Below are 14,038 nucleotides of genomic sequence, written 5' to 3'. Positions count from 1 at the left end.
AACTTAAGAGTAGTAGAGAATTACGGTGCAAGCCAAGCTAATGTTAAGTAAAGGTAAAAGTACAAAGCTGAGAAAAGTGTTTCCTTGAAGGTAAAAAGTAAACACATTGTTTTTATGTTGAATATTTTAATATTGTTAATTTAGTTTACTAAATTTAAAGTAGTCTCAGTTAGGAAGCGTTGTTAATATCACTCCATAATTCCATATCTTGATCGAATCTCCTCTTCTGCCTTTCCCTTTTTGTTGTTTCACAGTGGCTCGGTGGTAAGTCTGAAGGCTTATAACGCTAAAAATGTTCAAATCTGTATTCAATTTACCTGAATATATCACATGGCATCTGCTAAACATTTTATTACAGCTTAGAAGTGAAATGAATGAAATAATATCATACTTTACTTAAATGCTTACTGATCGCAATTTTTTTTTGTTGCAATATATCTAAACTTTTGTTATTGTAGTTCATTTAGGCAAATTACAAACTTTAAAAAATTAGCTATTAAATTTGTGTAAACATTTTTGCTCTACTACATTTTATGAGGTGTGGCCCTCTCGCGAGATTGTATTAAAATATTTTTTCCAGTTGTCAAGGGTTGAACTTGAAATATACAAGAAGTCAAGGTAATGCAATGGAAAGTGTTATTATTATTGTATTTTTTATACAAGTCTTATAAAAAATATCACATAAACTTTATGTTAAAAACCAATGTTGTCTTCTATATTATTGTAATAAAAATATAAAATATTTTGCTATATTATTGTATTATTTTTTAACTATATGACATTAATCATAATTATTAATATATACTAATAATATAGACTAATCGATAATAATACTGAAACTTAAAAGTATTATTAATATTCATACTAATATTACTATTACCACTGTCCCAGTCACACTACCGCAATCCAGGCGTAAAGAGAAATTCGAGGTTACTTAATTTTCAATGGCCTTAATTAGTCTATATCTATTCCTAATACAATAGTACTAATTATATTATTAGTACTAGTAGTAATATTATTACCAAATGACTATTATTATTAATACCAGAATCGGAAGAACAAAACTAGATCGTAGTTACTTCAATACTTGTACTACTACTACTAGGTTAGAACTTAAAAGCCTAACCATAAATTATGCTTTAATTAATAAATCCTAGATTAAGTTAGTATGATATTTTATATAGAACTTTAAACATACATGCACTAAACACGAAACTTTTAAATTTTGAAGCTGTATTGCCTTTACTAATATAACTAATACTAATAGTAACATTAGTATCATATTGTACTTGTAGTACTAGTACTATTATTTTAATATTATACTTGTTAGCTAGAATACTGTTAGTAGTAGAATACTACCTGGATCTGCTTCTGAGCTTATACAGAATGATACTTGTGGAGAAAGTCTTGGAGGACTAATCTGTAAAAGTAGCATATTTAGAAAAAGACAACATTTCAAAATATTTCTGTCTTTTGTCTTTAGGTGAGTTTGCATGTTGTTGTCATTGAGGTGGGTATTTAGGTTTAAAACCAGGGGTGTTCTGACTTTATGTCCACTCCAATTCTCTCAGATAGTATACAAACCCCAGAAAAACTGGTACAAACTGATAGAGTAGGTCAGTTTTTACTGGTTTTGCTGGGGTTTATATGCTATCTGAGAGGATTGAAATGGATGTGATGTATTTGGTTGAAGGAGAAAGTGATGATTTGACCAATGGTAGTCACAAACTGTTGATATCCAAGCCTGAGTCTGATTTTAGCAATGGTTCTGTTGTGTTGGAGTGGTTGGGTTCTTTTATTTTGGATGTTTTCCAGAATTCATCAACTCGGATAAATTCTGGAAAACAAGAAAAGTCAAGAATTTTGTGGTTTCATATGTCCTGTACAGTCTTTATGCCCTTTTATTCTTGCTTCAAAGTGTTTTCCAATGTAGGTATGTTTACAGGAATATGTATTTGTCATCAGATGTTCTTTGTTTAGTTTTGACAAGGATAGATCTGAGTGTTCCTTAAAATTTCCAGTGGACATTAATGTTGAACTTAAGTTTTGCACATACAGAAGGTAAATAGTGTTGGTATTGTTTTTCATCTGTGGTGTCAGTTTGTATTTTTATGCTCTTCAAGCTATTGGTGATGAATCTAGAAAGGTACTCATTCTATTTAAAACACTTGATGTGTTAGCATTTGGCTTTGACATTTTTCATTGGAGGTGTTTTCACCTTTGTTGTTCAAGCACTTAATAATACTACATTTAATTGAAGTTGAATGGTAAGACTAGAGATGTATGCATCTATCAGTATGTGTAGGTTTCCCATATATGATTGTTGTGAGTTTCTCATTCTGCCTGCTGATTATAATATAAAGGAATGGTAGGTTGTTGTTGTTCTCTATTACCTGCTATTGTTTGGTGATATTGAGGGCTTTTAGTACCTATCCAGTCACCACCACAGGGTAATACTAAACACAGTGTGCACACTTCATAACATTGAATGAACAACTCAGAGATAACATAGCAGACCTCAGGATGTCCTTGTTAGTTTTTGTGTCAAGATGTTACTAATGTCCCAACTTCAGAAACCGTCCACATCACCAACCAGTTGCTGTTGAATGATAACTGTTGTACACATAGAACTGACAGGAAGGTTGAAGCTACTGTGGAACTAATCATAGTTTGTCTACTATCCACATACTTCATATGCAAGAATGATTGCTTTCAAGAAAGACAGCCTTGCCACTTTCACCAGATTTAGCAGACGTTTTTTATGGAAGATTTTGAACAAAGAGCCCTCTTGTTTATTGATAAGAAACCCAGCTTTTACAGACTCTACAGTAATGTCACATTCATTATCTGGTCCCATAGTCTTGAAAACTTACTTGCCATCTTACATGGAAATAGAGAACAACAGCCTGCCATTTCTTAATATTTTCCTGAATAGATAGAATGACAAAAACACTTCAACTTTATACAGGAAATATATTCATATTGACAAATACTTCCACCCTTACCATCCACCTTTTGTTAAATGCAGTATTATTAAGTGCTTGAATAACATAGATGAAAACACCTGTGGTGAAAACGCCATCAAAAGTGAAAGCCACCACACCATACAGTGTTTTAAGCAGAATGGATACCCTTCTAGTTTTATCACCAATAACTTGAACATAAAAAAACAGACTGATACTACAGAGTTACATTGAAGAAACTTGGACACAATGGGGCAAGAATAAAAGAACAAAGACTACACAAGACTAATGTAAATACAAAATTCTACTCTGGCAAAACATACCATGTTGACTGGACATAAAATGGACTGGGACAAATACAGATTCATTGACTCAGATAAATTCTAGAAAACAAGAAAATCAAAGAAATTCTGTATCAGAATGATTGAAGCACACGAGATATAACCTTATGGTTGAGTTACTAGAAAATAGGCCTTCCTTGATCAGGAAAAGTTCTGTAATGAACAAACTTGGGGGCTTTTCTGTGGTCCAGATATTGCAATTTTCAATCATTTCCACCAATCTTGGGAATACATAGACCTGTCCAGTTATGAAACTGCAGTTGACCTTGATGAAGTAGCAGAAGCTGTAGAGACTATTATTGAGAGCTTCTTCAACAAACCATAACCTTCCTTGATGGCATCTCTTCTTGTGAATTGTAACTTATAGCACCTGAAACACTGCATCATGCATGACAAATGGCCAAGACATTATTATGCCCTCAAGATTTGGATGTTTATCAGTTTAAACTTACTAGCTGTGAGGAAAGAGAACTGATGACATCTGTATATTTGTTGATTCTATCTTAGGGCATGGTTCACTACCACTGTTGCCATTTGTACTCTTCACAATGATCTTAACTTCCTACAATGTCTTGTTAAGTATAAGAATGTGAATTCTACTCTTTCAGAATCTGCTTGTAAAAAATTTACTGGATATCTGTAGTATCTCAATAACAAACTGCTTGTTTTGGCATTCTTTGATTCAACTGTATCTACATAAACAAAACTAACAATGGCAAAGGGACTGAATCAAAAGGAAGGCATGGATGAACCTCCAAAGCACAGGAAGTCTAAGCACATGTCAGTTGAAGATTTTGTCACATAAAACACAAGAGACTTCTTCAAATGCCTTGAAATTTCATAAGGATTTCTAGATTATTACCCCAAGTCATGTGAATTCAGAGATGACTATAGGGAAGCACTACAGACAGTTCAGCACTTGAATGACATAAATGACAATGCTGAAAGGGGTGTGGCTCTTATTGAGGAGTATAATGCTACCATAAAGAAATAATTCCTCCTTCAAGTTATGCAGGATCATAGAAAATGCTTTCCTAAGAGCAAAAAGGAAACATTAACAGTGCAAAAGTGACTAACCAAAATCATATAATTGTGTAATTATACTACTATACATGCAATTAAGTAATAATATCTTCAAATAGATCATCTTTATATCACATAGTACATATGGTACCAAGCCACTGCAATTTAGAACTTTAACCTCATTGAGCAATCTCTAAATGTGGTCCAAAATGGATGACATTTGACATTTAATTTTTTTGTACATTGGAATAAAATTAGGGGGTGAGAGATTTAGAATTTTAACCTGAAATTTTACCTGCAAATAAGGACTAACCTAATACACACACATATGTATATACTTAATGAGAAAGTCCCCATTACATAAATATCTTGCTAATCTCTTTCTTTGTTGCAAGCAGCCATATGGTTCAAGTCTATTACAAACTGATATTTGATGCCAGCAGTACTTGTGAATATGGTAAAAGATGGTACTTGTGCATAAATTAATTAAACAAAATACACCACAATGTTAAAAATGTCCAATAATTTATTAAAAATAGCACCATGCTTGTTGGACAACATATTTTGACTTCTTTTGATGGTGGTGAGGTAGTACTGCCAAAACCTGTAGAGTTTTTCGATGAGCTTCATGAACGTTAAGGTAAAAAACATGAAGAAAATCCCTTCTTAAAACTGTGTCCAGAATCATTGATTAAATGCCAACATTGTAAACTCTCAGGTTCTATTTAAAGAAGTTTAAAAATAAAGACCATGTTGGCATTCTGTCACTCATCAAACATTTCACTGATTGCAGTATAGTTCTAAAAATTGACATTTAAAACCCCTAGTACATTTATCTCTGTGCTAAGTTTCTGAGTTATAAGATAATTCTTATCAGGATCATTATTCTAGAGAAGGTTCTCCTGCATTCCTAGAACATTTCCATGTTCAACATAAGTAAAATCTAATTAAATCTCCTCCCCTTCTTTAAAGGCATTGGTCCAAATGGTAAAGGAATATCTTTCACACCTTAATTATAAAGAAAAAAAAAATTTTTCAACATACCATTTGAGACATAAGAAGGGGCTTCTTGGCCCATCATGGCTATCCCATAATTTTCCTTTGCAAAGAAAGTACTTGAATGCAATTAATAGTTTTATTATCCTTTATTTTTAGCAGTTTCTACTACTTGATAATAAGCATTGATTAAAGGTGACCAGTAATTGTGTGAAAAAAATATTCTTAAACATAGAAATGGTATGTGACTGTTTCCACATGTTTGATAACTTTTGAAGAAGAGATTAGCAAAAAGCTTTTGATGGCTGGAAATGATGACAACATAGGGTGAAATGGGTATAGTTCATTTAAAAATCTGTACAGTTATATTGACTGCCCATAACTCTTCAATATTTTAAGGATTATTAGTAAAAGATAGTAGATTTGTATTGATTTTATCAAAGTCTGTATCAAAATAATTTGTTAGGTTTCTAATTTTGTCCAGAATTAAAATAAATAGTACTTAAACTTTATTTTTTCTAGGAAGTCCTGAAGTATGTTAAAATAATTTTTATGTTTTTAATTAGAACTCGTACCTAAAGTTTTCATTTAGTTTTCTACTTTGTTATTATATAAATATTAAAGTAAAATGTGGTGAAGTGGGTATTGTTGCGTATCTGCTCATTTGTTAATTTCCTGTATAAATTCTTTCTGAGGAACTTCAGCGATACAAGTCCTTTCTTAATTAAAACTAGTTTATTCTTTCTTGATACAACTTTGTAATACACAGAATTTCCACAGTCCCTTTAAACTTAACTACTTATATAAACACACGCTATAAATCGCAGTGATTCACACACTTATCTTACGGTGCCTACTGTTTGCTTGACTCAATTATCTCTCGCTCTATATCTATCTATGCAATTCTATCCTCGCTTTATTTGCTGGGCTTATATACTAAAAAAGAGGGCACCTGGAACAAACTAGTGTATTCAGGAAAATTTATGATTCTTCCAGAATCTCATCACGTGTTACCAGCATCACGTAACTTCTGATGTCATAACAGTATATAGCTGTTTGCAGTTATGACGGCATTGTATGGAGCTCTGATGTAAAGATAGGTCAACATTAATTTATGTATGCATTTACTTTTCATTGTTCTAACATTGTATATACATTTGTTTCATTATACTAGTATTGAACTACTATATCAAAACATACTAGCTTGTTAAATTTAATTTAAATGAACCTGTCATTTTCTTTGAAACACTTCTATATACTCTATATGCTAATATAAAACAAGCCTTAAACAAAAATGTTGCAACCAAAAAAGTCACCAGGGCACTTTATACTCTATAGGCTAATACAAAACAATCCTTAAACAAAAATGTTGCACAATAAAAATTCACCAGGGCACTATATGCTAATACAAAACAAGCCTTAAACAAAAATGTTGCACAAAAAGTCACCACAGCACTATATACTCTATATGCTAATACAAAACAAGTCTTAAACAAAAATGTTGCACAAAAAAAAAGTCACCAGGGCAAAGGCTATAATGTAGGCTATGTGATTTGCCCTAGTTTTTGAAGGTGACTGAGGATTAGGATTCACATAGTGGTGGAGATACACCATCTGCCTGTGTTTACCTCTTTTTGCATAGCCTCATGTGTAAAGAAAGAATAATAAGAGAGTAAAGTAAGTAAAAATATAAAAGATAAGAGAACAAGATGTGGGTGCTCAAGCCCATAATGTTCCTTATCTATATCACCCTTCACTGCCTTCAGACAGTTGTGGAAAAGTCATTGCTCTCCGAAGAAAAGTATAAAATAAATAAGAAAAATTCCTACCATTGGGGGTGGTGAGTAAGGAAACCTTAACTGCTGAAGTTGGAATTTCAGCTCTCATTATGGTAGTAAAAGGTCAATTCCAATATGGTACTTTTTTTCTTCTCATAAGATTAGCCATTCTCATCTAGTGCTGCTCTTTTTTCTTTATGCATGCAACAAGCCTTCTGTAACCCCCTTTATTGGAATCAAATGATTCCAAGATGTCTCTTATGCAAATCATCATGCATCACTTATCCATCAGTAGGAGCATGACATATATGATGCATATGACACCCTCTATATGCCTCTACCAAACCATCACTTCTCATTTGGAAGTGCTTTTGTTTGGATGTATTCCTTTGTTTATTTCAAGTTTCACATTCAGTTTTAGTGTACGTGCGAAGTGGTTTTCATTTAAATTACTTCCAAGTTTCTTTACTTTAGTTTCATACCAGTTTATTACAGTCGCATTATTATTAATAATTTTGATTTTGGTTGATTCTTCTTGATTATGTATTCCAAAGTTCATGTTAGCACTTCGTGTGTCACACCTTTGACTAGCCCTATGTCACAGGCATCAGGTGCGGGTGTCCCAACAGGAGACTTATCAGTGTTTGTTTGCAGAGAGATTGAATGTTACATGGGTCAACCTCTATCTCTGGACCTTGCCCAATTCCTCCTAAACATTGTGAGCCTGGTCAGGTTGATGAAGACTTGGATTGCCTACTTCCACCTCCTGATTTTGCTGTGCCTTCCCATACCCCTCCTGAGGAGTCATTTGGGCCTACTACAGTCTTTTTGGATTTCATTTCTCATGTATTCTCTATTTGGTATGAAGCATGTCCTTTCTTATTACATGACCAATCTTCACAACCCTATTTGGTCCCCCTTCCCCATATATATGGGTACATGCTGACCAACTTGCTTCACAATTAAGTGATTGGATTAGCATGCCTCGTCTCCCACAGGCTTCAGATGAGTTTGCATATCATTGTACAGATTGACCTTTTCTAGACCAACAATTGTTAGGTTCTATTTTTCCTGTTTGGAGAGCAGTCCCCAATCTCCTGACCCATGCCCAATTTTCCCACCTTCTTCTTACCCTCACAACTCTTTTATGGTATCTCTCTACATCTTCTCTCTGAGAGTCTCCACCGAAATCCTGAGAGATTTTCTGGGGACATCTTTACCTTCTGGCTTTGAATACGTGGTTTCTCTGTTGTTGGGATAATGTATTTGATATGAGCCCTGATTCCTTGGAGTCACAAGTTGCATCAGTACGACAACAGTCTACCCTTACAAATCTTGTTACTTGTTTGTCTCAGTCGGAGCCCAATATGGCACCTGTTACAATTTCACATCCTTCTCCATCCCAACCCTTACCCATCCTTCCTCGTTTTTTCATTTTCTTGGATGACAAATGTCATATTCTCAGTAGTATTGGTTACTACCTGGTGGGTTCTGGTCCAGTGGGAGCTCGACTTGCACATTTTCTTCATCAGTGGCATCCTTTCCTCAAGTATCATTGGGTTCTTCAAGTTTTGTTGAAAGGAATTGTGATTCCATTTCTTTCCCCACCTCCCATGTCTCCAATACCCATTTCCTTCCCTCAGCATCGGGATCCAATGACCAGCCAGTGATTATCAGAGGTGATTTAGGACCTACTATCTTAGCAGCCCATCGAACCTGTTCTACATACTTCACCAGGTTTTTATTTAAGACTCTTTGTTGTTCCCAAGAAAACTGGTGACTGGAGGCCTGTCATTGATTCGTTCTGCCTCAGTCGATTCATTCTACTGCCCCATTTTACCATGGAGTCATTTTTCACCGTATAATGGGCATTTTCTCTGGGCTTATAGATGGAAAAGATGGATGTCAGCAATGGTTATCTACACATCCCTGTCCCAACACAGTCTCATCCGTATCTTTGATTTCCTTCACAGGGTGGTTTATCAATTTCATGCCCTACCCTTCGGGCTTGCTTTAGCCCCTTCTGTCAGGTGGTCAAATCTTTTGCTCACCATCTTCATGCTCTGGGGCTGCAATTCCACCATTATATGGATGACTGGTTTCTTCTGGCTCATTCCAATCTGGAGTCAACCAGCCATACTCGACAGCTCCTTCACATGACTGCTTGGGTGGGCTGGTTAATCAAATTGGAGAAGTCCTTTCTCTGTCCTACCCAATATCTTGTCCATTTAGGTGTCTTTTTCGACACTCATAACAGTTGGGCCCAACCTTCTCTTCTACAACTTCATTCCATGGAACTGTTAGTTTGCCACGCCCTTTCAGCTTCCTCACTCTCTGCTCGGGAGGTTCTCTCACTTTTGGAAATGTGGGTGTTCAATGACATCACTGGTCTCCCTCAGTCATGCATATGTGGGATCCCTTGGAAGCTCCAGTAACCCTTCCTCATACCCTGTTGGATGATCTGCTTTGGTGGTTGGACAAGGCCCATACTTCAGCAAGCTTCCCCTTTCCTCCTCCTCATGTGGATTTACATCTGTTCATAGATGCATCCCTTCAGGACTGCAGGCATGGGTCAATCACCAAGAGGCTTCGGGTTGTTGGTCTGTTAACAAGTGGTCTTTGCATATCAACATCCTTAAGCTTCTCATCATCCATTGGACTTTCAATCACTACCTTCCTCTCACCTACATTGCCTGGTGATAATTCATTCCAACAATTCTACAGTGGTAGCACATATCAATTACCAAGGGGGGCACCCAGTCAAAACCTCTTTGTTTTTGTACATTGGATCTTCTATACTGGGCCCACACACACCACATTCATCTCATTGTATGCCATGTTCCATGTGCTTTCAATCTTGTAGCAGATCGTCTTTCCCATTCTGACAAAAATAATCTGATAGAGTGGTCTTTAGATCCCCTTGTATTCTCTTGGCTTTGCAATCTGTGGGGCTTTCCACACAGAGATGCATTTGCCACAACTCTCAATCACAAATTCCCCCTCTTTTGGTCCCCTGTACCTCATTCATTGGGATCTGGTGGTCCATGCCTTCAGCCAGGCTTGGTCACACAAATTTCTTTATGTTTATCCTCCAATCCAATTACTTCATCAGGTGGTCTTTCTCATCCATACCACTCTGTGTCAAGTTCTTCTGATTGCTCCTTATTGGCCAGCTCAGCTGTGGTTTCCATGATTACACCAACTGCAACTTTTCTCTCCAGTACCCCTTTTTTGTCAACCTCAGTTACCAGTTCTAAATCCCACTATTCATGTCCTTTGTCTTCACGTCTGGCTTTTATCCAGTCCTTCGCAAGGAGATCAGGTTTCTCCTATTAAGTAGCTTTCCTTTGGCCTCGTTCTATACTTCCTTCTTCATTGGAGGTGTATCAGTGCAAATGGAAGGTGTTCAACAGTCGGTCTGCTACTCAGGGATTCCCCACTGATCAACCTACTGTAGCTGAATTTGGTTTCATCAATCTCGGGTTATTGGGCTGCCTTATCCCATACCTTTCATTTTTCCTGATATCTTCAAGTTTTTGCTTCCCCCTGTCCTTACCATGTTAATACGTTTTTTCCAGATTCATCGTCCCCCCCAGACGGCCTAGTCTTTTGGACTGGGATATTAATGTAGACCTCCATTCCCTCAATATACTTCCGTTTGAACCTATTTTCTCGTGTTCCATGTTTCACCTTTCCCTTGAAACATGTTTCCTTTTCCTCTTAGCCTGTGGATGTCAAAAGTCTGATTTGTTCGCCATTGACATTTAACATATGCTTTACCACCACACCTATTTTCTCCTTCATCTGGATTGTTCCTTCCTCCCAAAGACCTCGGCGACTAGGGAGGGTAAGTCCTCCTTTTTGCCTATTTTCCTTCCTTCTATTTCTTATCTCTATGCTTGTCCCAATCTGGATAGACTTCTATGTCTGGTCTGTACCCTTTGTTACTACATTGCCTGCACAGCTTCCTTCCATGGTACCTGTTCTCGACTTTTTATCCCTTGACAGTCTTCCTCTGTTCGTGATCTTTCCGTTTCTATCCTCACCAGTTGAGTTTGATGTTTGATTCAATTGGCTTATTCCTCCTTGTCTTCTTCCCACTGGAGTTTGTTCAGGGTGTCTCATCAGATTCGATACCTCATCTTTTCCCTCGCATCTTGTCTTCATCAGCCATTGGAGGAAATCCTATAATCAAGCAGTTGGACTACACCTAATATATTCATCTCCCATTGTTTACACTATATCACGGTTTCTTCTTCATCGGGTTTTTGTCTTCTACCTGTGGCCATTCTTCAAGTTTCAGTGTGACTTTGACTGGGTAAGTGTATATTTATACATTCTTTTCATTTCAGCGACCCTTGTTTCATTTATTTTTTATAGAGATCTAGCTCTGTGGCAGGTGGTGCCTGACCAGGTATTCTTCAATCTGAAAATCGTACTGTACAGCCATGTTGATTCACACTTTAACTTCCATGGCTTTCCATTGCTTGCCAATGAGATATGATGTTCCACAAGATCACTTGTAGATGAAGAACCTCACAATGTAATTGCTTCATAAACTTCCCGTTCTGGACCGTACCACCCATGGACTGCATGGGTAGATCAGAAGGGGATAGCTGCCCATCCCTACCATGCCTTGTATTGAATAAATTGGTATGGTTTGCTTTTCAAAATAGGGTTTTGTGGTCACCCATTGCACTGTCTCAGGTGATGATGACATTCCTCCAGACTCTCCAATGTGTTCTCACCCCCCTTTCTTCTAGTGGAGTATTGGAGTCTTTACCACTTTCCAGTTCCAAGCCACTGGGGTGGACGACTGTATAGGCAACCTCTTGAATGAGTTCCACACAAAGATGGCTACAACCATTTAGTGCAGAGTAGGGTGGTGGTGTTCTGTGGGTGTAGATGACATGATATCCTCCACTATGCATTATACAATCACTAATCAATTTGCAGTTCACCTCTTCAATTGGGAGCCCTTGTCCTACCCCTGCATGGATGTCAGTATCTCATGGCTGGGTTTTGGATTTAGAATAGAACCAATCATCATCAATCCTCACATATGTTTATGGTTGTCTAAATTCCTCCCTCGATTATACTCCTTCTGTATTGTGGGTCACAGCAAAGGTAAAGTAATTGTTCCTGTTCTGTCCTTTTTGCTATCCCTCATGTATCTTATTCTGAGGATGTTATTGCTTTTTGGGTGGTTCCAGTCAGTTTCACTGTTGGGGTGTTGATTTATATTTTATAGACACCCTTTTGATACTGGATGTTGGGTCCTCGGATCGATATATCAAAGCTAACATGTGTCATGTTCTGGAGTGATTTTAGATTCCCTCTGGTCTCTTGAACTTGAGGTGAAGACGGTAATGATCCTTATCCTACCCCAGCATTGATGTCGGTTCCTGGCAGCATGGGTTTTGGATGTAGTTAACTTACTGAGTATGGCCTGTCATGCCCTAGCAACTCTACACCTAGGGGCACATCCATTGATTTACCTGCTTTCATACTTTGTGGGTTTAAGTTCAATACATATATAGGTACTTCCATCTGCTCACACTTCCCACCCTTCCTCCCTACTTTCCTCCAGTGCTTACGTCTTCAGCCAAACTTCAAAGTGATAGTTTGGTGGAGTCATATAGAGGGAGTCACATGTGTCACATATGTCATGCTTCTATTGGTAAAAAAGTGGTGCATGATGATTTGCATAAGAGACATGTTAGAATCATTTGATTTTAATAGGCTTGTGGCATGCATAAAGAAAAAAGTTTGTATATAGAGGGCAGCATTGGATGAGAATAGCTAATCTTGTGAGAAGAGGGAAGTATCTATAAAAAATACATTTTCAGTATAGGAAAATTATAACATTAATAAGATAATATTAGTAGCACATCAAGAAAAAAAAAAGGAAATAAAATCCCTACCAAGTTATCTTAAACAGTATGACACCCATCCTCCACCCATAAAGTCAACTAACTGTAACTAATAATTTTTAAATATTCTTCTACTTTTTGTACCAGCTTATGTATTTATGCATATTAATGATGTTAATACATGAATGAAAATAGTGCCAAGAATTTCTTGTGAAAAAAAAATCTAAAACTACTTTTTCCAAATTTTGAGCATTATATATTTAATCCTTACTTCTTGATATTTATGTAATATATTTTGTATTTGTTGCAAAATATTTAATAAATATATTTAATGTTTTTCTTATCAAATCCATTAAGTATTAACTTTTATGTCAGTATTTCAACATTAGAAGTAAAATATTGTAATTTGTTACAAATTCTACGGAATCTGAGTAGTTGTTAATTTATAATACTTATAATAGAAAAATGCGGAACATTGCTGTTAGGAGGGGTTTATTGGAAAAGAAAAATTATTTCTTTTATCAAAAATATTTAAATGGATGTTGTTGTTTTTTTCTTCTGTGCTACTAATATTAACTTATTAATTTGAGATTTCACTGCTATATCAGGGGCTGGAATGCCAACTTCAGAGAGTAAGGTTTTCTTACTTACCACCCCCAATAGTAGGATTTTTCTTTCTCTTTTTTTTATTTTTCACAGTCACCTTCCCAAAACTATCTGCAGGCAGCAAAGGGTGATATAGATGTGGGATGTTGTGGGCTTGAGCACCCAAATCTTGCTCTCTTATGTTTATTTTTTTTATTATTTTACTCTCTTTCATTTTTCTTTACATGTCAGGCTTCATGAATGGAGGTTAATACTGGTAGATGGTATCATTGCTATGCGGGTCCTACTTCCATAGTCACCTCCAATAACCAAGATGCATCTGCATTTGCTCTGGTGACTTTGTTTTCTTGTGCAGTATTTTTGATGAAGGCTTGCTTTATATTATAAATATTTTATTTCATCACAGGTTTTGTCTTTCTGTCTATAATGCAACCCTTTCTTTTTTGATGTAAATATTA

The 14,038-nt window shown here is 36.2% G+C and overlaps 1 protein-coding gene across 4 annotated transcripts in view; it reads left to right on the top strand.

Moving 5' to 3' along the window:
* The first annotated feature begins 552 nt into the window (after positions 1–552).
* LOC106465796 (SH3 domain-containing protein Dlish-like) overlaps positions 553–14,038 on the top strand; it is a 35,552-nt gene continuing 22,066 nt past the window's right edge. Inside the window, exons 1-2 of one of the 4 annotated variants that reach the window (XM_022393734.1) lie at positions 596–618; positions 6,320–6,439. The gene's annotated coding sequence lies outside the window, so the exon portion shown is untranslated. Of the gene's footprint in view, positions 619–899; positions 930–1,069; positions 1,484–6,319; positions 6,440–14,038 lie in introns of those variants that run through there. The other 3 variants (XM_022393735.1, XM_022393738.1, XM_022393737.1) reach the window with 3 other exon arrangements.

Source organism: Limulus polyphemus, unplaced genomic scaffold (genome assembly GCF_000517525.1).
Source record: "Limulus polyphemus unplaced genomic scaffold, Limulus_polyphemus-2.1.2 Scaffold2053, whole genome shotgun sequence".
In the NCBI taxonomy this organism is placed as follows: Eukaryota; Metazoa; Arthropoda; class Merostomata; order Xiphosura; family Limulidae; genus Limulus; species Limulus polyphemus.
This window is presented reverse-complemented; position numbering and strand designations above follow the sequence as displayed.